The sequence below is a fragment of the Mus caroli genome, unplaced genomic scaffold, assembly GCF_978045245.1.
Source record: "Mus caroli unplaced genomic scaffold, Mus_caroli_1 scaffold_14, whole genome shotgun sequence".
In the NCBI taxonomy this organism is placed as follows: Eukaryota; Metazoa; Chordata; class Mammalia; order Rodentia; family Muridae; genus Mus; species Mus caroli.
The window spans coordinates 71,590,001-71,609,429 of NW_028227269.1; the positions used below are offsets into that span (position 1 = coordinate 71,590,001).

Consider the following 19,429-nt stretch of genomic DNA (forward strand, 5'->3'; position numbering starts at 1 on the left):
TGTTGGAATAAGTCTTGCAATTAGGCACTGTGATTTCTTATTTATCCTTTTTATGAAAAGTTTCTTTGATTATCCTATGCCCTTAGAATTTGCATATAAATTTTGAACCATCTGGTAACTTAAAAAAAAAAAAAAAGCTTGCTAGAGTATTGATTGCGATTACATTAAATTTGGGGAAAATTGCCATTTAAAAATGACTGGCTGTACTAATTTGTGAATGTGGTAATACCATCTCTATTGTTTAGGCCTTTGCTTTCAGCCAGCAATGGCCAGTAGTTTCTACTGTGGCTGCGGTCGCTGTCCTTTATTACAGTTTTTCCTAAGTAGTTTTTGGTTCCACTGCTTTTTTTTTTTTAATTTCTGGATATTTGCTACTAATACAAGAATTCAGCTTTATACTAATTTTATATACTACAGTATTTCTAAAGTTTATTCTGGCAGTTGGCTTATAAATTTCCTTAGGATTTTCAGTATAAAGCAGTCATACCATTTATAAATATGACAGGTTTTTATTGTTCATTTCAAAGTGTATTTAGTTAGATTTTTTGGGGGCGTATGGGGAATGGAGCTTGAGATAGGGTTTTGTATCATAGGCTGGCCTCAGATTTTCTGTGCACTTGAGGATAATATTGAATTTTTGGTTCTCTTGCCTCCATCGTCCATGATTAGGATTGCAGTGTGCCACCATGCAGGTCACTGTTTAGTATTAATGCAAGCTACAGCCTGTAGCTTAGTGCTGACTATGGGTGGCAAAAATGGGCATTTCCTGTCCTTTATCTTTGGGGTAGGGAAGAAATGAATCTTTTACCATTTAGTATAATGTTGGTTGCAGCCGCCTTCACGTTTGTGTGCTATTAGCAGGCCTGGGAAGATATGCTTATGCTTTGTCTCCCTCAGTGCCTGCTGCCTCATGGTAGGACTGCTTCCACGGCTAAGTCCCCAACAGGGAAATGACTGTCTTTAAAATGTCCATGTATTTATTTATTTTTATGTGCATACATGTTTTGCCTGCATATGTGTGCACCATGTGCATGCCTATGAATGGTCGCAAGCTAACTTGTGGGTGTTAGGAGCCTATGAAAGAACAGCAAGTTCTTTTAATGGCTCAGACATCTTTCCAGCCCTGAAACTGTTTTAAAAATCTACTCTTGAGCTGAACAGTGGTGGTGCACGCCTTTAATCCCAGCACTCAGGAGGCAGAGGCAGTGGCAGTCGGATCTCTGTGAGTTCAATGTCAGCCTGGTCTACAGAGCAAGTTCCAGGATAGTCAGGGCTACGCAGAGAAACCCTGTCTTGGAAAAACAAAAAGAAAAAAATAACGTGGGAAGGAATTTAGGAAGACACCTGAAATAACTTCTGGCCTCCACACATATATGTACATAAATGAACACTTGTATACATACAGGGAAATAGTACAGCTCTGTTCTGTCCCCCTCTAAACAGAGAGAGAAAGAGAGAGAGAGAAAGAAAGAGAGAATATAAATGTTGAAGACAGATGAAGCTATATCCAAATAGCTTAAAATAGACTTTCTTCAGTTTGGAGTATACTGTAGTTTTCTCAGAGAGTTTCTGCTTGGTAATTTCTCATGCTTTTGGAACATACTCTGTTGTATATGAAATTGTGAACTTTTACAGCATATAACTCAAAAAGGGAATTTTCCCTGTTGCTAAAGAGATTGGATCTTCAGAAGTTATACCCAGAGGTTTCTTTAATTTGTATTCTTAGATTTCAGAGTGTCTTTTACCAATAGGGCCCATGGCTCTGTATACTCCAGGACTTACACAGAGACTCTTCACTGACAATGCCTTGCCTTCTTCTGATTGGCTATGCATGACAAAGTGCACATGGAGGATCAAACCTGGAGGATTGGTTATGTGTTAATCAAAACTGGGTTTACAGTGTTACCTTAGGACCAGGCACACTGTGTTCTCATCCATGGAGTTGCTGTCACCCTGAGAGGCACGTTGCAGGCAAAGAACCTTACTGGTTTTGAGTTTTTCTCGTTCTTTTGTTGTTGTTGTTGTTTTCAAGACAGGGTTTCTCTGTGTAGCCCTGGCTGTCCTGGAACTCTGTAGACCAGGCTGGCCTCAAACTCAGAAATTCGCTTGCCTTTGCCTCCCAAGCGCTGGGACTAAAGGTGTGTGCCACCACACACACCCAGCTGTTTTTCTTGTTCAAGGCTGCCTTGTTTTATTTGTTCTCTTCTTAGGCAGCAAAGACTTCACAGAATTGTGGCTGGACTAGAAGTCAGGCTGATTGGGAACGTCTACAAAATAAAAAAAGGGGAGGTGTGCTGAGTGAGCGTATTCCTTTATGAATGAGCATTATGAATGAGTATTCATGGTAAGGGCATAGCCTCGTCAAGGATCAACCTCCATTTCCTTCTTCAGGCTGGGGCCTGATCCTGCTCCCCACAGAGACCCCATGCTGAGAGTAGCTAACCCTCTGGGCCCAGTTTCCAGACTGATGGTCCCTTTCTATCAGAGCTCACTACCCACCCTACTCTAGCTTTTCTCTAGATGTGTCTGTCTTCTTATTTTCTATTGCCCAAGTCAGATCAGCCCCAAAGCCCTGCAGGTGACTTCAGTGCATGCCTGTAATCCAGCACTGACTGGCTGAGGCAGGAAGATTTGGAGAGCAGTAGGTCATGGTCTGGATGCTGTTGCCAAGCCTGATGACTGTGATTTCTGGAATCCACTTGTTGAAAGAAAGTGAGCCTCAAGTTGCCCTGTTATATTCACAGGTGCTGAGGTGTGTGTGTGTAAACCTGTACACACACACACACACACACACACACATTCACACAAACATACCCAGAGTACACATATCATACACAGACACACAGAGTACACACACACACACACATGCACTCATGTATGCATGTTTATACCAAATGAACATGAACACACACACATCTATCTATCTATCTATCTATCTATCTATCTATCTATCTATCTATCTATACACACACACATGCACTCATGCATGGGTGTTCATACTAAATGAGTGTAGGGGCTATAGAAACAGCTTGGTGGTTAAGAGTACCTGCTGCTCTCACAGAGGACCCAGGTTTAGTTCCTAGCACCCGTTAGGGTGCCTCACAACTGCCTGTAACTACCTCCAGGGAGTCTGAAGTCCTCTTATCTTAGGTCTCTACACTCAGGTGCATATACCCTACACAGATACATGTACATAATTCAAAATAAAAATACATTTTAAAAAATGTGAAAAATATTAATAGGCTGGCCAGAGCTATACAGAAAGATAATGCCTGGAAAAAAAATCTCTATGTCTGTTTTGACAGCAAATTCAAACCCAGCTGTGCTTTGTATTTGGTGATAATGATAATGTGTACCCGTAGTTTATGTAGTTGTCTCTTCAGTTTAGATCTGACTTCTTTTATAAATAAACTTCACGTTTTCTTTTCTTTATTCTCTCCCTCCTCATTTAAATTTGTTGTGTCTGTGTGGTATATAAATGTGTGTACCTGTTTATGTGCGGTGTGTTCATGTGTGTGCAGGTGCCTGTAGAGGCCAGAGGTCAGTGCTTCTATTGCACTCCACCTTATTTTTTGAGGTAGGGAGGGTCCTAATTTGTTTTTTATTACATTTATGTGGCAGTCAGAGGACAGCTAATGAGGATTACTTTTCTCTTTTCACTTTGTGGGTGGATTGAGAAAAGAGATTGAACTCAGGCTGTCAATCTTGGCAGCAAGTGCCATTACCAATTGAGCCATCTCACTGACCTGAGGTTTGACTTTTTAAAAAATTACAAAAAATTTTTTTATTAAATTAATAAAATTTATTTTAAAATATACAACTCAGTATTGATATTTTTAAGTCATCAAAGTAATTTGTAATAGTTAAATGCCTCTTAAATATACATGATATCTTCTGAAGCTAAAAGTAATATGCACTCAATCAGTTTTTAAAATCTATTTGGAACATTAAACATGATAGAAGTAGAAAAAAGTCTCTTATGAAATTCTCTATGAAAGGAAATTGTGACAAGTTCCTGATTAGACAGAAACCATTCCATCTCCAAGGGAGAATACACAGTGTAGCTGTGGCTTCCTAGAATGAATTGGGCAGTGCTCCTTCTGTTTCTATTTTGTGGAATAGTTTGAAGAGTATTGGTATTAGGAAACTGATAGAATTCTGCACTAAAACCATCTGGTCCTGGGCTCTTTTTGGTTGGGAGACTTTTAATGACTGCTTCTATTCTTTAGGGGTTATGGGACTGTTTAGATTGTTTATCTGATCCTGTCTTAACTTTGGTATTTGGTATCTGTCTAGAAAATTGTCCATTTCATCCAGATTTTTCAGTTGTGTTGAATATGGGCTTTTGTAGTTGGATCTGATGATTTTTTGAATTTCCTCAGTTTCTGTTGTTATATCTCCATTTTCATTTCTGATTTTGTTAATTTGGATACTTTCTCTGTGCCCTCTGGTTAGTCAGGCTAAGGGTTTATCTATCTTGTTGATTTTCTTAAAGAACCAGCTCCTGGTTTTGTTGATTCTTTGTGTAGTTCTTTTTGTTTCTACTTGGTTGATTTCAGCCCTGAGTTTGATTATTTCCTGCCATCTACTCCTCTTGGGTGTACTTGCTTCTTTTTGTTCTAGAGCTTTCAGGTGTGCTGTTAAGCTGGTAGTGTAAGCTCTCTCCTGTTTCTCTTTGGAGGCACTCAGAGCTATGAGTTTTCTTCTTAGCACTGCTTTCATTGTGTCCCATAAGTTTGAGTATGTTGTGTCTTCATTTTCATTAAATTCTAAAAAGTCTTTAATTTCTTTCTTTATTTCTTCCTTGACCATGTTATCATTGAGTAGGGCATTGTTCAGCTTCTGTGTGTATGTGGGCTTTCTGTTGTTTTTGTTGGTATTTAAGACCAGCCTTCATCTGTGGTGATCTGATAGGGTGCATGGGATTATTTCAGTCTTCTTGTATCTGTTAAGGCTATTTTGTGACTGATTTATATTGTCAGTTTTGGAGAAGGTACTGTGAGGTGCTTTAGAATGAAATGTTCTATAGATATCTGTTAAATCCATTTGGTTCATAAGTTCTATTAGTTTCACTGTGTCTCTGTTTAGTTTGTGTTTCCATGATCTGTCCATTGATGAGAGTGGGGTGTTGAAGTTGTCCACTATTATTATGTAAGGTACAATGTGTGCTTTGAGCTTTAGTAAAGTTTCTTTTATGAATGTGTATGAGTGTAGATTTTCAGAATTGAGAGTTCATCTTGGTAGATTTTTCCTTTGACCAGTATGGAGTGTTCTTCCTTATCTTTTTTGATAACTTTTGGTTGAAAGCCGATTTCATTCGATATTAGAATGGCTACTCCAGCTTGTTTCTTGGGACTATTTGCTTGGAGAATTGTTTTGCAGCCCTTTACTCTGAGGTAGTGTCTGTCTTTGTCACTGAGGTGCGTTTCCTGTATGCAGCAAAATACTGGGTCCTGTTTATGTATCCAGTCTGTTAGTCTGTGTCTTTTTATTGGGGAATTGAGTCCATTGAGGTTAAAAGATATTAAGTAATAGTGATTATTGCTTCCGGTTATTTTTGTTGTTAGAGGTGGAATTATGTTTGTGTGTCTGTTTTCTTTTGGGTTTGTTGAAAGAAGATTACTTTTTTGCTTTTTTTAGGGTGTAGTTTCCCTCCTTGTGTTGGAGTTTTCCATCTATTATCCTTTGTAGGGATGGATTTGTGGAGAGATATTGTATAAATTTGTTTTTTTCTTGGTTTCTTCATCTATGGTAATTGAGAGTTTTGCTGGGTATAGTAACCTGGGCTGGCATTTGTGTTCTCTTAGGGGCTTTAGAACATCTGCCCAGGATCTTCTAGCTTTTATAGTCTGTGGTGAGAAGTCCCGTGTAATTCTGATAGGTCTACCTTTATACGTTACTTGACCTTTTACCCTTAATGCTTTTAATATTCTTTCTTTGTTTTGTGCATTTGGTGTTTTGACTATATTATGTGATGGAAGAATTTTTTTTTTTTCTGGTCCAATCTATTTGGAGTTCTGTAGGCTTCTTGTATGTTCTTGGACATCTCTTTCTTTAGGTTAGGGAAGTTTTCTTCTATAATTTTGTTGAAGACATTTACTGGTCCTTTAAGTTGGGAATCTTCACTCTCTTCTATACCTATTTTCTTTAAGTTTGGTGTTCTCATTGTGTCCTGGATTTCCTGGAAGTTTTGGGTTAGGAGCTTTTTGCATTTTGCATTTTCTTTGACTGTTGTGTTAATGTTTTCTATGGTATCTTCTGCACCTGAGATTCTCTCTTCTATGTCTTGTATTCTGTTGGTGATGCTTGCATCTATGACTCCTGATCTCTTTCCTAAGTTTTCTATCACCAGGGTTGCCTTCCTTTGTGATTTCTTTATTGTTTCTATTTCCATTTTTAGATCTTGGATGATTTTGTTCAATTCCTTCACCAGTTTGGTTGTATTTTCCTGTAATTCTTTAAGGGATTTTTGTGTTTCCTCTTTAAATTCATCTTCCTTTACCTGTGTTCTCCTGTACTTATTTAAGAGAGTTATTTATGTCCTTCTTAAAGTCCTCTACCATCATCATGAGATGTGATTTTAAATCAGAGCCTTGCTTTTCTGGTGTGTTGGGGTATCCAGGGCTCACTGTGGTGGGAGAACTGGGTTCTGATGATGTCAAGTAGTCTTGGTTTCTGTTGCTTATGTTCTTGCTCTTGCCTTTAGTCATCTGGTCATCTCTGGTGTTAGCTGGTCTTGCTGTCTCTGACTGTGGCTTGTCCCTCCTGCAATCCTGTGTGCCTGCACTCCTGGGAGACCAGCTTTCTCCTGGCGGTATTTGGGTATGGAGAGCTGTGGCACAGCATCAGCTCTGGGCCAAGGTTTGTTTCTTTAAAACTAAATGTAACTATTTAGCCTGGATCAGAACTCAGTTTTAAGATGTCATCAGCTCTGAGTTACCAAGTGAAAATCTTTCAGATTTTACTAAGAGATATTAGGCTATTTGCCTTGACAGTCTTAAGAAATTGGTATAGTTTTTCACTAGTGCAGAAATTGTTGAGAAACAACACAGGATTCCAAGCAGCTAGAAATTTCCTGTTTGAATAGAGGATTAAGAAGTTAATTGCTACATGTGGAAGTGTTAGTGTCTAAGTTGTGGATTTACATACTTATTTGTCAATGTCATCTAATTCAAGTTGTCTCCCCTTCCCCTCTCTTTGCCCGCTCCCTTCTCCTCCCCCTTTTTCCTTTTCCTCTCCCCTCCATTATTCATTCCTTCTCTCCCTCTCTCCCCCACCCCCTGCTGGGTTAGGATGGGATCCATTGCCACATGCATATTAGACTAGCACTGTGTTACTGACTTAGGTTTTTAGCTCTCAGTCTCTTAGTCTTATTTTGTTATTTTTCAGTGTTTTTGAGATTATTCCAAGCTATAACAATTTATAAAGTTATTTAAGCCAGCACAAACTTTTTTTGTCTATTTCATTTAATTTTATTTTGATTGACATGCACACAATTAATAATAATAGGATTCAGGGTGATGTTTTAGCCCAACCATACAGCATGAACAACCTTCCTCTCTTTACCCTGCTATCCATTAATAATCAGTGCTGTGCTTCCAGATATACTTCGTTGAAGTTCAGAATAAAATATTCTTTTGTTTGTTTGTTTGTTTGTTTGTTTTGTGACAGGGGTTGTCTGTGTAGCCCTGGCTTTCCTGGAACTCACTCTGTAGACCAGGCTGGCTTTGAACTCAGAAATCCGCCTTCCTCTGCATTCCAAGTGCTAGGATTAAAGGCGTGTGCCACCACTACCCGGCAGGAATAAAATATTCTTAAATACTGAATCATTAGTGTTTGTCATGAAGAATTCATTACTCTGATATTCCAATTCATTAATTTGGAATTTCTGGTTATAGTGTTTTTAAAAAAAATTATATATTTATCTTTATTATTTTATTTATTTATATTCCAGTAGTTGACCTGCACCTCCCACGTCACCCCCCACCCCCCCCTCAGTTCCTCATCCTGGGTGGGCGCCGGGCAGAGTGAGTGGACCAGAGCAGGAGGGAGAAGAGAAGGAGGAAAAATTATTTCAAATTTATTTTTTGAGGCAGGGTTACTATGTTGTCCTGGCTGGCTTGAAAGTCACTGTGTAGACTATGCTGGCCTAGAACTCATGCTTTTATTTCTAGTGCTGGGGTTAAAACATGAACCACTACATCCAATATGAGTTTTTAAACGAAATATAATTCCAGATTTTTAATATGTTAGTGCATTTTTCCTTTATCATATAAGCTTGCACACACATATACAAACAGAACAGTAGACATTTGTTAATGGTCAGTTGTGCTGTAACCTTGAAATGTGTTATCTGGTAAAATTATGCAACATTCTGAGTTTTTATTTTAAAGATAGGCTTTTGTTTTATTGCTCAGGCTAGGCTTAAATTCATACCAGTCCTCCCATCCTGGTGTCCCGAGCTCAAGGATTACAGGTGTGCATCACCATATCTAGCTTATATTACAGTTTGAAAATATTTTTAATATAGTGTTTTTAAGTTTTCAAACTCAACAGCAGCTGTAAATTGTGTGTTTCATGACAGGATTTTAATTTCTAGACTATCACTCAACTTACACCTAGATTTTATCTGAAAATTTAGGAGATAAAATACAGTTTGGTTTTAGTTAATATGCTTGTCTCTTGGTACCTATAGGGAGTTGGTTTTCAGACCCCGACATGCCAAATCTGAATAGGGTAGCATAATAGTTGTTGATGATTTATGTGTCTTTTCCTCTGGGTGAATCCCAAGTTGGTTGTGTGTGTGGATGAAGAAGCTGTGGATAACGAAGGCCAACAGCACTTTGTAAACATTTACTTTTGAGGTAACAATCTTCCACGTGCTGGTGATACTTGATCGAACTGCCCTTGCTGATTCGTGAATGGTGTTTGGAAGTGGATTGAGCTACTAATGATGTGAACTGAACTGCTGATATCCTGATAATGAAGATTGGATTCACCCCAAAGAACTATTTCTAAACAGACCCACATCCTCCTTTGCCCTATTAACCTTTCCTTCCCACTCCCTCTGGTGGGTGTGGGCTAAAGGGAGGTTAAAGTGTTTAAGAACCCTTACTAAAGTAGGTTTTGAAAAATCTAAGCCAACAAAGTTTCCTGGCTTCTTGATTTTCTTGTGCTTCTTGTCACTTGATCCTGGTGCCTAATTTCAAATGTCCTTTCATTTAGCACTTTCTTGTGCTAGAACTTGATGCTGCAGAGGTGAACAAAAAGATAGTCTTTCCCTGGGGTATTATTGCTAGGGCAGGCAGAGATGTCATGGTTGTGATAAGTGCTGCTTGGAGTCATCTATGGATTGTAGTTTAGCTAATAGGAGAGCAAGGCGCCAACAAGCGCTCAGGTCTTCTATCTCTTGTATTCTGTTATATTCTGTTGGTGCTGCTTGCATCTGTGAAAAAAACTTTTTATTGATTCCTTGTGACTTTAGCACCGCCACCCTGATCCCACACATCTTCCCTCCTATTGTACCCACCCTCCACCCTTGCAGCCTCCCCCCAGGGGGGAATAATCTCATGAAAACTTTAGTTGTGTCATAGTGTATCCCACAGTATACCCTTTTGTCTACACTTCTTTGCTTGTATATGTTTATTGCAGTTATTTGGTCTACAAATACTCTGGCTTCTGTTATTCTATCAATAGTGGCACCTCACTGGTGTCCCGAGCTATCGTTCTCGCAGGCAAGAACACACTCGGACAACCGGATTCTTCTGCAGCAAGCTTTATTGCTTCTTCAGGAGGGAAGACCCAGAACCCGGAAAATGGTGCTGCTTATATAGCCCTCAGTGTGGCGTGTCAGCACCTGATTTGTTGCTCGCTCATCACCTCATTACTACTCCCCGAGATGGGCAGTGACTTCACTCTCGCACTTGCGCACAAGGCTTGTTTACTAGTTAGGCACAGCGGAAGCCAGCGCCAGCGCCATCTTATAATGGCGATTGCTCACGGCATGGCTCTCCACACACTGGGATATCCTGTTGTTGCCTTGTGTCATGGAGCTCCTGTAGTTTTGGATCTATAGGACTGGCTTCTTCATGCACTCTAGCAGTTCATCAATGTGGTAGATGTTGGGATGAGCCAATTCAAAGCCCTGGATCTGGGCCTCAGAGGTATCTGAGTTAGTCAGTCTGCCAGCTCTCTTTCACCCACACCACTGTGGCTGGCTCACCAGCAAGCCCACAATCCCAGCTAGCTCTATTCTCTGCCAAGGTGAGGTGCAGGACCTGCTCTCCAGAGTGTTGGAGCTGTTGAGGGACATTGCTAGTTCTTCCATTCTCATGACTCTCAAGGCCAGTTCTCCCTCCATAGGTGCTGAGGGATGAGGGAAGGGAGGAGAGTATCTCTCCTTCATCTGAGCCACCTCCAGCAGCCAAGAGGCAGGACTAGCTCTCCTGTGTTCATTCCCTCAGGGGCTGGCTCACCCCACATCCAGAGCCAGCTCTACTGTGCTGTCCAGGCAAGGTTCAGGGCCTGATCTTCTGAGTGCTGCAGCTGGTGAGGGGCAGGGCCAGCTCTACCGTCCCCATGACCCTAGGGCCGATCTCCTACCTGCTGCAGGTGATAAGGGGCAAGTGAGGAGGAGGTGATCTCTCCTTCATTCACACCATCACTCAGTAGTTGAGTGGCAGGGCCAACTCTTCCACACTTGTGTCCTCAGGGCCCACTCACCTGCATCTCCTACAACATTCATGTCCCACTCTTCCGTACTCCAGCTGGCTAGGGGTAGGGCCAGCTCTCCTGCTTTCATTCCTCCAGAACCAGCTCTTCCACCCAGGTCATGGGTAGGGCCAATTCTGCACAGCCCTCAGGCATCAACATGTCTCTGGGCAGCAGCCTAGCCCAGGGATGTCTGCCTGACCTTTGCTAGTAACATACCCCTGCTACTGAATGGCCTCAGACCCAGACTTTCCCGTGCTCCCAAGCACAGACCAGGACCTCACCTTGGTCCCAGGGTGCATCACTGTCTAGGCACATCAGGCTGTTCCTTATTACCCTCCAGTTCTGTTTCTCTTCACTGTGTACACACCCTTCTGTTTCTCTCTCAATTCCATCTCTCTACCACTTACTTGCTCCTCTTAGGAGCCCAGGGTTATCTCAGGAGAGGTCTCAGGAGTTCTATGACCCGCTTGGACATTTTGGCACAGGGTAGGGCCATCTCAGGCATGATCTGCCCCCAAACTTGCTTTGTGCTAGACTGGTGGTCATCTTGGGCTAGCTCCCTGTCTGGGCTCCATAGCACCAGTGTGGTGGTTGTCTTGGGATCATTCCTTACCCAGTCCTGCACTAGTGGCCCCAGACCAGGGTCATCTGTCTCAGGCTCCCTCCTGTCCAGGCCCTTAGTTCCAAGTGGGGTTCTTCTAGTCCCTGCCTTCTTCTGCCCTGGGAGCTTGTCCCTGCCTGTGCAGAACCCTGAATTAGTTGTCTCGTTAGCTTTCTGTCCAGCCTCCTGGTACCAGTCTTCTCAGGCTTGCTCTTTTCAGGGTCTGTTAGGCTACTAATGATTCAGTTGTTCACAGGTCAGAACACTGAGCACAGGCATAGCCCTCTCCTCTCTGCCTTCTACTGATGCACATGTGACACAGCAGCCGCACCTGCAAAGCCTCTAGGGGCCGTTGGTTTTACAATCATTCTGCCCCATCTTCTGCAATGTTCTCTGGGCCTTAGGTTTTGGGGGTCATTTTATAGCTGTATCCACTGGGTCTGGGCTCCACAACTCTGCATTTTGGGATTTTGAAAATTATTAATGCTTTGATGAGAAAGTATCAGATCATTTGCCTCAAAAGGGAGACTTTTCCATTACATTCTCTACCACATGAAATGATTTATTGTAGGTATCCTTAATCTTGGCTATATAACCAGGCCCAAGTTAAATAAATTAGAATTTTAAGTAACACTGCTTTATGCATAACACTTTTCTAATCAGTGACTGAATGATAAAATCATCTTTCCTTAGCTTAAATTTTATATTCATTCTAAAAGAAAGAAAATATTTTTATTTCCCAAAAGATCATCCTGTACTTTTTTATTTTGGAGATTATAATGTTACTTTGAAGGAAGTAAGTCTTCTAGTTAGATATTTAAGTAATAAAAATTGGACAGCCATGCACAGTGGTGCATGTTTGTAATTCTAACACTTAAGAGGCTGAATCCAGAAAATTACAAGTTTGAGGCCAACCTGAGCTTTGTTGCCAGATTTTGTTTTAAAACAAAAATAAAATAAAAATTGAGATGAGTTTGAGCAGATAAAGTGAGAGAAACTGAAGTGTGAAATATTCAAATTGTGTACAGTCTTTTTTTTTTTTTTTTTTTTCCGAGACCGAGTTTCTCTGTGTAGCCCTGGCTGTCCTGGAACTCACTTTGTAGACCAGGCTGGCCTTGAACTCAGAAATCCACCTGCCTCTGCCTCCTGAGTGCTGAGACTAAAGGCATGCGCCACCACGCCCGGCTTGTGTACAGTTTTTATGTGATTAAACAATGTGTGTATTGTAAATGAGTATAATAAACATAGGCATTAATGAAGTGATATGGCCACATTAATCTGAAGTCTGCACAAATGGAATCAAGGTGCATATTGCCTTTGCTTTTCTTCAGGTTTGAGTCCTGACTATCAGAGTTAGCTACTGTATGTCCTCTATAAAAGATTGATGCTTTTCCTGTCGGTAAAAGTGTAGGAAGCCAGACTTTGTGTAGCTCTTCCCACATTGCTCTGGGAAAGACTATTCCATTTCTCTCCCTGCAGGGACTCATGACTGTGCTGTTTCTCTGAGACACCTTCACGACACAGGGTTTCTTGATGTTGTTACTTTTAACTTACTAAGATCTCTAATTTTTTAGCCTTTGAATTTAGTAGCATGTTCCAAGGTGAAGCAAATACACAGGTGGAATGTTTAACCTGTAATTGTGTAATTTTCTGAGTAGTAAAACTGAAGGAACATTTGAGAGGTAATTATACGGAGTGGCTTTGTTGTTAAGCACCTGATCCATCTCTTATTTCTGGGGAAGGGTCATGTTTCAGTGGCCGTGGGATCTAGGTTTTGGGCAGCTGGACAGCAGGGGAAGTAAAATCGTGGCTGGAGAAAGTACATGGTGCTCTCCTGTACCAGACTAGGTTCTGTCTCAGAGGATAATGGATTCCACACTGGTGACTCAGCCTCCTGTGCTCTTACCAGGGCCAGGCTCATTATCGGTTTTCATCATGGCAGACTCAGCAGTCTCATACCAAGAAGCTGAAACAGTTGGAAAGTAACCAGACATTTCCACATGGTGGTTGTAAGAGAGGACTATCCCTCTACTCTTTTGCTCTATTATACAGTTTTCTTGCTAAACTGTAACTCTTTTGGAAATGGTTATAATGTGTTGTTACTTTTCGGGGCAAAGATTGTGCCTCATGATCTACTTACTTAATTTAGACAATGAGACTAAGTATATTTTAAGAATGGGAAGATTCCCTGTTAGAAAAGTTTTCCACACACCAGATTCTAGGAATAGTCTTCTTCAGATTGTACTCTGGGCTCTCAGTCAATTGACTGACCTTTAGATCAGAATATCAAATACAAGTTTTGGGTCCATCAAAGCCAAACATTTCAGAATAAACTTAAAGTAGGAACTTTTGGGTGCTGGTGATATAGCTTAGTCTAATAGTACTTGCCAGTATGTGCAAGGCCTTGGGTTTGGTTTCTAACACTAACACATACACATGCACACACACAAACACACATGCACAGGCACATGCACAGAGATAGGCTTACACAGAAACATACACAGACAGACACATAGAGACACAGAGACATATACATAGCCACGCACACAGATACACTCAGTCTCACAGGTGCATAGACACAGACACACTCAGACACAGCTACACGCACGCGCGAGCATACACACACACACACACACAAGAGGAACAGATTTCTTAATAAAGCCTCTCACCTTAGGAACTGAGGAAGAGCAAGTGCCTCCTGCTTTTAGAGTGTCTCCTTTCCAGGTTTATAAATTGTGAATTGAGTGAGTGAATGAATTTGATGTGTGTGCATATGTGTGTGTAAAGGTCAGAGTGCAACCTGCAATTCTTGAGCTTAGGTCACCAAGCTGGGCATCAAGTGCTTTTAATTGCTGATCCATTTCTCTGGCACAAATCCTTTATTAGCAGAGTGTTAACTATCATAGTAAGTATGGCTTGTTTTATTTCTATACTTAGTGGATTTAGGTATTGTCAAATAGTTGAAACAAAACTTTATTTTGTTGGTTTTTCCCTCTCTATCATTGGGAATTGAACCTCGTGCATACTATGCACGTGCTCTCCCCAACACTGAGCCCAGCCTGGGGTGGATTTCTTTCTAAAGTTGTAGTTTCCTTTCATGAACTTTAGTGGACACTGCTCATGTGGACTGGGTTATCATTACAGAGTGATCTTTGCCTTAGGAATCAGGACTCTTTGGTTATTGAATGTCACTCATAGTAAACATTTCATGGCTGTTTCCCCTTTTTTTTAATCCTTTTTTTTTTTTAAATTTATTTTATTTTTATTATATGTAAGTACACTGTAGCTGTCTTCAGACACTCCAGAAGAGGGAGTCAGATCTCTTTAAGGATGGTTGTGAGTCACCATGTGGTTGCTGGGATTTGAACTCAGGACCTTCGGAAGAGCAGTTGGGTGCTCTTACCCACTGAGCCATCTCACCAGCCCCTAATCCTTGTTTTATAAATAGTTTTATGTGTATTTTTAAACCTACTTTTGTGCAATAATTCTTTGTATCAGATAATATCTTGACTGAGATAAAATGACCTAGTCTTTGAATTCATATTAGAGTCTCATTCTATTGGCCAGGCTGGTCTGGAATTCTATGTAGACCAGGCTAGCCTCAGACTCACAGAATCCACCAGCTTCTTCCTGAGTGTTGGGATTAAAGAAACCACCATGCCTGACCTCATAAATTGTGTGTGTTTTTTTAAACCATGTATTTATATTTTTCCCTTTCCAGTCTTTTCTTTTCTTTCCAGTATTTTCTTGATTTTATTTGTCTTTGAGTATTTTTTCCTTTCCTGTTATAGTAATCATCTGCTTTTGTGTTACAAAGCAGATTATTGCTGTAATTTAAGTCAGTAACTTGAAGTTTGGAAGACCAATGTTTAGAAATTCTGTATTTAGCTGGGTCTGGAGGTGTAGGCCTGTCATCTTAGCTCCTTGCAAAGCTGTGAGGCAGGAGAATGACAAGGTCATTGCTTGCCCTGGGATACAGAGTAATTTCAATGCTATCTGGGCAGCTTGGTTAAATCCTGACTCAAACCAGAAAGTAAAAGCTGAGGGCTGGCGGGATTGCTCAGTGGGTAAGGGCTCTTGCCTCCAAACTTGATAATTCTGAGTTTGATCTCAGAAGCCTCATGATGGAAGCAGAGGACCAACTTGAGGAAATTGTTCTTAGGCTTCCACTGTGCCATGCCATGCCATGCTCTGTACATATGCCTACATTCAACATTACACACATACAAATAAATTAATAAAGATTTAAAATAATTATTTTTAAAAGGTTAATAAACAAGGATTGAGGCTATATATAGCTCTGTGGAATGCTTGCCTGGTGCACATGAGGTATAATCACCAGTAAAACACACACATGCACACATATGCACACACACATATACATGGATATGCACACATACACACACATTTGTGTTATACCTCTTAGCAAGTCTCATTTTCATGATTTTTGAAAAGTGCTTTTTTCAATCGTGCCTATTGGATTTTAGATAGCTTCAAGTGAATCAACAAGACAGTGATTGAAAGTGTTTTCAAGTACTGTATGGTAAAAGGGTTCTATATATTATGGTATGTTTTTAAAATGTATTTTAAATAACTGTGCCTCACCAAAATTAAATTGAGACTACCACTTGGATGGAAAGGTTTTCTGAGCTGTACAAGATCATATACATATAAAGTTAAAGAAGAAAACACAGAGGACTGCGGGGGAAGCCTGGTGGTAGAGTCCATACCCAGCTTGGATGAGACCTTGAGTTCAGTCCCCAGTATAAGCAGGGGATGAGGGGATTTGATACCCAAAAGATCCAAGAAAAGAAAACTCAACATTTTTTCTTGCAGCACATTTTAAAATTGAATTTATCAACTGCTGTATAGAGGTGGCTTATTACTATGTATAGATGTCATACAGCCCAAAGGCACTTCATAAATCATATAGTTGGCAATTTATTTTAATGGATCAGATTACAGATTTTTTTTCCTTTTAGGAGTTTTGATATTAGAATGTTAGGAATTCAGAATGGTTCCCCCTTCTCCCATTTAAATGAAATTAATGAAGTTAAGAAATTTATATCTAAGGAGTTAGGCAGTGCAGTTCTTGTTGGTGTTCCCCACAACATTCAAACAAGCACACTTGCTTGTTTATCACTTGTTTTTAATTTAATTTATGGATGGAACGGCCATTACAACATGTCGGTAGTTACAACCTATGTCATTTAAAATGATGAATGAGTTTATTTTCCAACTTCTTAGGAACTTAAGGTTTTTGGGTTTTATAAGTTCATATTAATCCATCCGGTAGAGCATAACATTTTAACATACCTTTCAGAGGCGCAGTGATAGAAAAAAATGATCGAATTGCTTATTGTCAAAACAAAGAAGTGCTTTAGAGACCTTAATTAATGCATCTAACTTCAGTGTTACTTGGCAAGCTCTCCACTTACTAATGTGTCGGTTGTACCTTGTGATTTCATTAATGTCAAGTAGTGAAAACTCAGAATTTATGGTGAGTTGTAATTCAGCAGTAATTTTTCTAAAACCTGTCATTATCTGTAATTTAGAAACACAATGACCAGGAAGCAGTATTAGTATAAGCATAGTTTTATAAGTTCATATTAATCCATCCGGTAGAGCATAACATTTTAACATACCTTTCAGAGGCGCAGTGATAGAAAAAAATGATCGAATTGCTTATTGTCAAAACAAAGAAGTGCTTTAGAAATGGCTACCTAAGAAGCTGCTTTGCTGCGTGAAAACGTAAGCTCTGAGAGGTGCAGCCACACGGCTTATCTTCCAGTGACAATTGTCGCCTGTTTGGGTTTATAGCTAATGCAGGTGTTGGTGAGTTAGAATTCTCAACTTGTTGTTTGGCATGGAAAATGGTTATTTTGCTGGTTATACACTGTACTATCTTTTAAGACTTACCTGATTTATGAGTAAGAACCAACTTATTCTCTTTTAGTGTAACATGATAGTTGTTAGTGTCATGTTGTGCATGTGGAACTAGTGTATAAATATATTAAAAATAGTCTATACATATTATTTATAGCAATAATTTTCAAGGTCAAAATAGAGAACAAAATCAAACACTTAAGTTGTATAGTGTTGTTGTCAGTGTCCTTGTCTAGAGCATCCGTTAGTCTTGAGAGCGTTCCCTTGTTTACAACTCTATATTTATGTCTGCAGTAACATGGGCCTTGCTAAGCAAGCCTTTGCTATTAGCTGGTCAGGTAGTAGAGCTAGTTGTCTTTGACTCAACTCTATCCACTAGCTGTCTGGTAGGCTATTAAATAGATAAAGTTTATCAGAAGAGTTTAGAAGTTAATGGGCTGTTTTGTTTGGAACCCAGACTCCTGGTCACTTGTTTTATGTTTAATTACTGACTGTGAGGAGAACATTAGCCAAAGCCTTAGAGCTTTGATGAAAGTAAGGAAGATTGGAGACAAATTCAGAGGTAAGAGTAGTAACATGAGTCATCACATTTGGTTTTTGTTTGTTTGTTTCTTTCTTTCTTTCTTTTTTTCTTTTTTCTTTTTTGAAAAAACAATGTCTTATGTCGCCCAGGCTTGCCTCAGACTCTTGGCAGTTCTCCTGCCTCAGATTCCCAAATGCTGGATTTACTGGTATGACGGCCATTCTCTGATCACACTTGGAATTTTGATGGTTATTTGAAGAATGAAAATGTGAAGATTTAGTAAAAGTCTTTCTGGAATAGGGCAGATGATATATAGGTAGATCAGTAAGCAAATTATTTAGCAGCAGTGGTCAGTGAAATGATTTCCAAGCTGGTTATAAAAAGAAGTGTAATGAGGAATGAACTATAGTTAGAGAAAGAAAGTATAAATGATAGAGGTCTGGTCATGTAGATCAGAGAGAATTGAAGGATGGCTAAAGGATTGGCAGTGCTGACTCAGAAAGACTTAACCAGTGTTTGGGAGTGTAATCAAATAGGCTGATAACCTCCAGTGCTGGAGAAGAGAATGACGAGAAAGCTAAACACAAGAAAATGTTTAAACAATAAAAAAATTACATGATTATCTAAAAATGATCATTGGAAAATAGATATAATCAGAATTTTATTGCTCATGGTGGCTATTTATGATTGCTCTGAACATAAAAATGCTAGATGTCTTGCAGATCTGAGATGCTGCATGCTGTTTAGTTTTTTTTTTTTTTTTGGAGACAGGGTTTCTCTGTGTAGCTCTGGCTGTCCTGGAGCTCACTTTGTAGACCAGGCTGGCCTGGAACTCAGAAATCTGCCTGCCTCTGCCTCCTGAGTGCTGGGATTAAAGGCGTAACTACCACCACGCCCAGTTATGCTGTTTAGTTTTAAACTTTTAATTTTTAATATGATATAAGCAGAGATTGGAGATAACCTTCACTAAGTTTACAATCCTTATAATCTGTCTCTACAATTTGGATGTGTGTGTGTGTGTATATATACATATATACACACATATATATATATACACACACACACACATACACATATAATCCTGACACATAAAAGCAAAGCTAAAACTTAAAAATAATTTTATAAATGGACTTAATGTTCTAATTTTTGTTTTGTTTTGCTTTGTTTTGGGTAGATATTTGTTAAAACTTTATATATCATTGAAAACTTGAAACAAAATGGTAGAATAAATATTCTCTGAGAAATCGGAGGGCTAGGATGTAGCTCAGTTGGTAGAGTAGCCTAAGACGTGCAAGGGCCTAGGTTCATGCTCAGCACCACCAAGGATGAACAGCCAAAACCAAACAAGAGAAGTAGGAGTTTGGCGAGTGACTGGAGTCTTAGTACTCCTGAGACTGAGACAGGAGGATTGCTGTATAAAAACTTTAGGGCAAGCCTGGGCTACATAGTGAGTTTTGGGCCAGTCTGTGGCATGGTATGAGGAACCCTGTTTGAACTTCTCTCACCTTGAAAAAGTTAAAAAGTAATAAGAAAGAGATGTTTTCAAATAACATGAAGGAAATATGTTCAGTAGTAAAAACTGTTCCTAAGTAAATCAAGTTCCAGAGTTTCCGTTTTAATGTGTAAGCTTGTGCTCAGAGCATTGTTTCTTTTACATGAACATTTCAACTGTAGGAGCAGATCAGGACGATGGTTTCCATATGCTT

General features: G+C 39.8%; 1 protein-coding gene and 1 non-coding gene across 2 annotated transcripts in view; one reads left to right on the forward strand and one right to left on the reverse strand.

The window, feature by feature from the left end:
- The window catches only part of Mnat1 (MNAT1 component of CDK activating kinase), a 145,031-nt gene that overhangs the window by 10,827 nt on the left and 114,775 nt on the right, over nucleotides 1-19,429 (forward strand). The window lies entirely within an intron of this gene.
- On the reverse strand, nucleotides 11,537-11,667 carry LOC115032855 (small nucleolar RNA SNORA17). Its single transcript, XR_003838514.1, has one exon. It is a non-coding gene; the product is annotated as a small nucleolar RNA SNORA17 (small nucleolar RNA).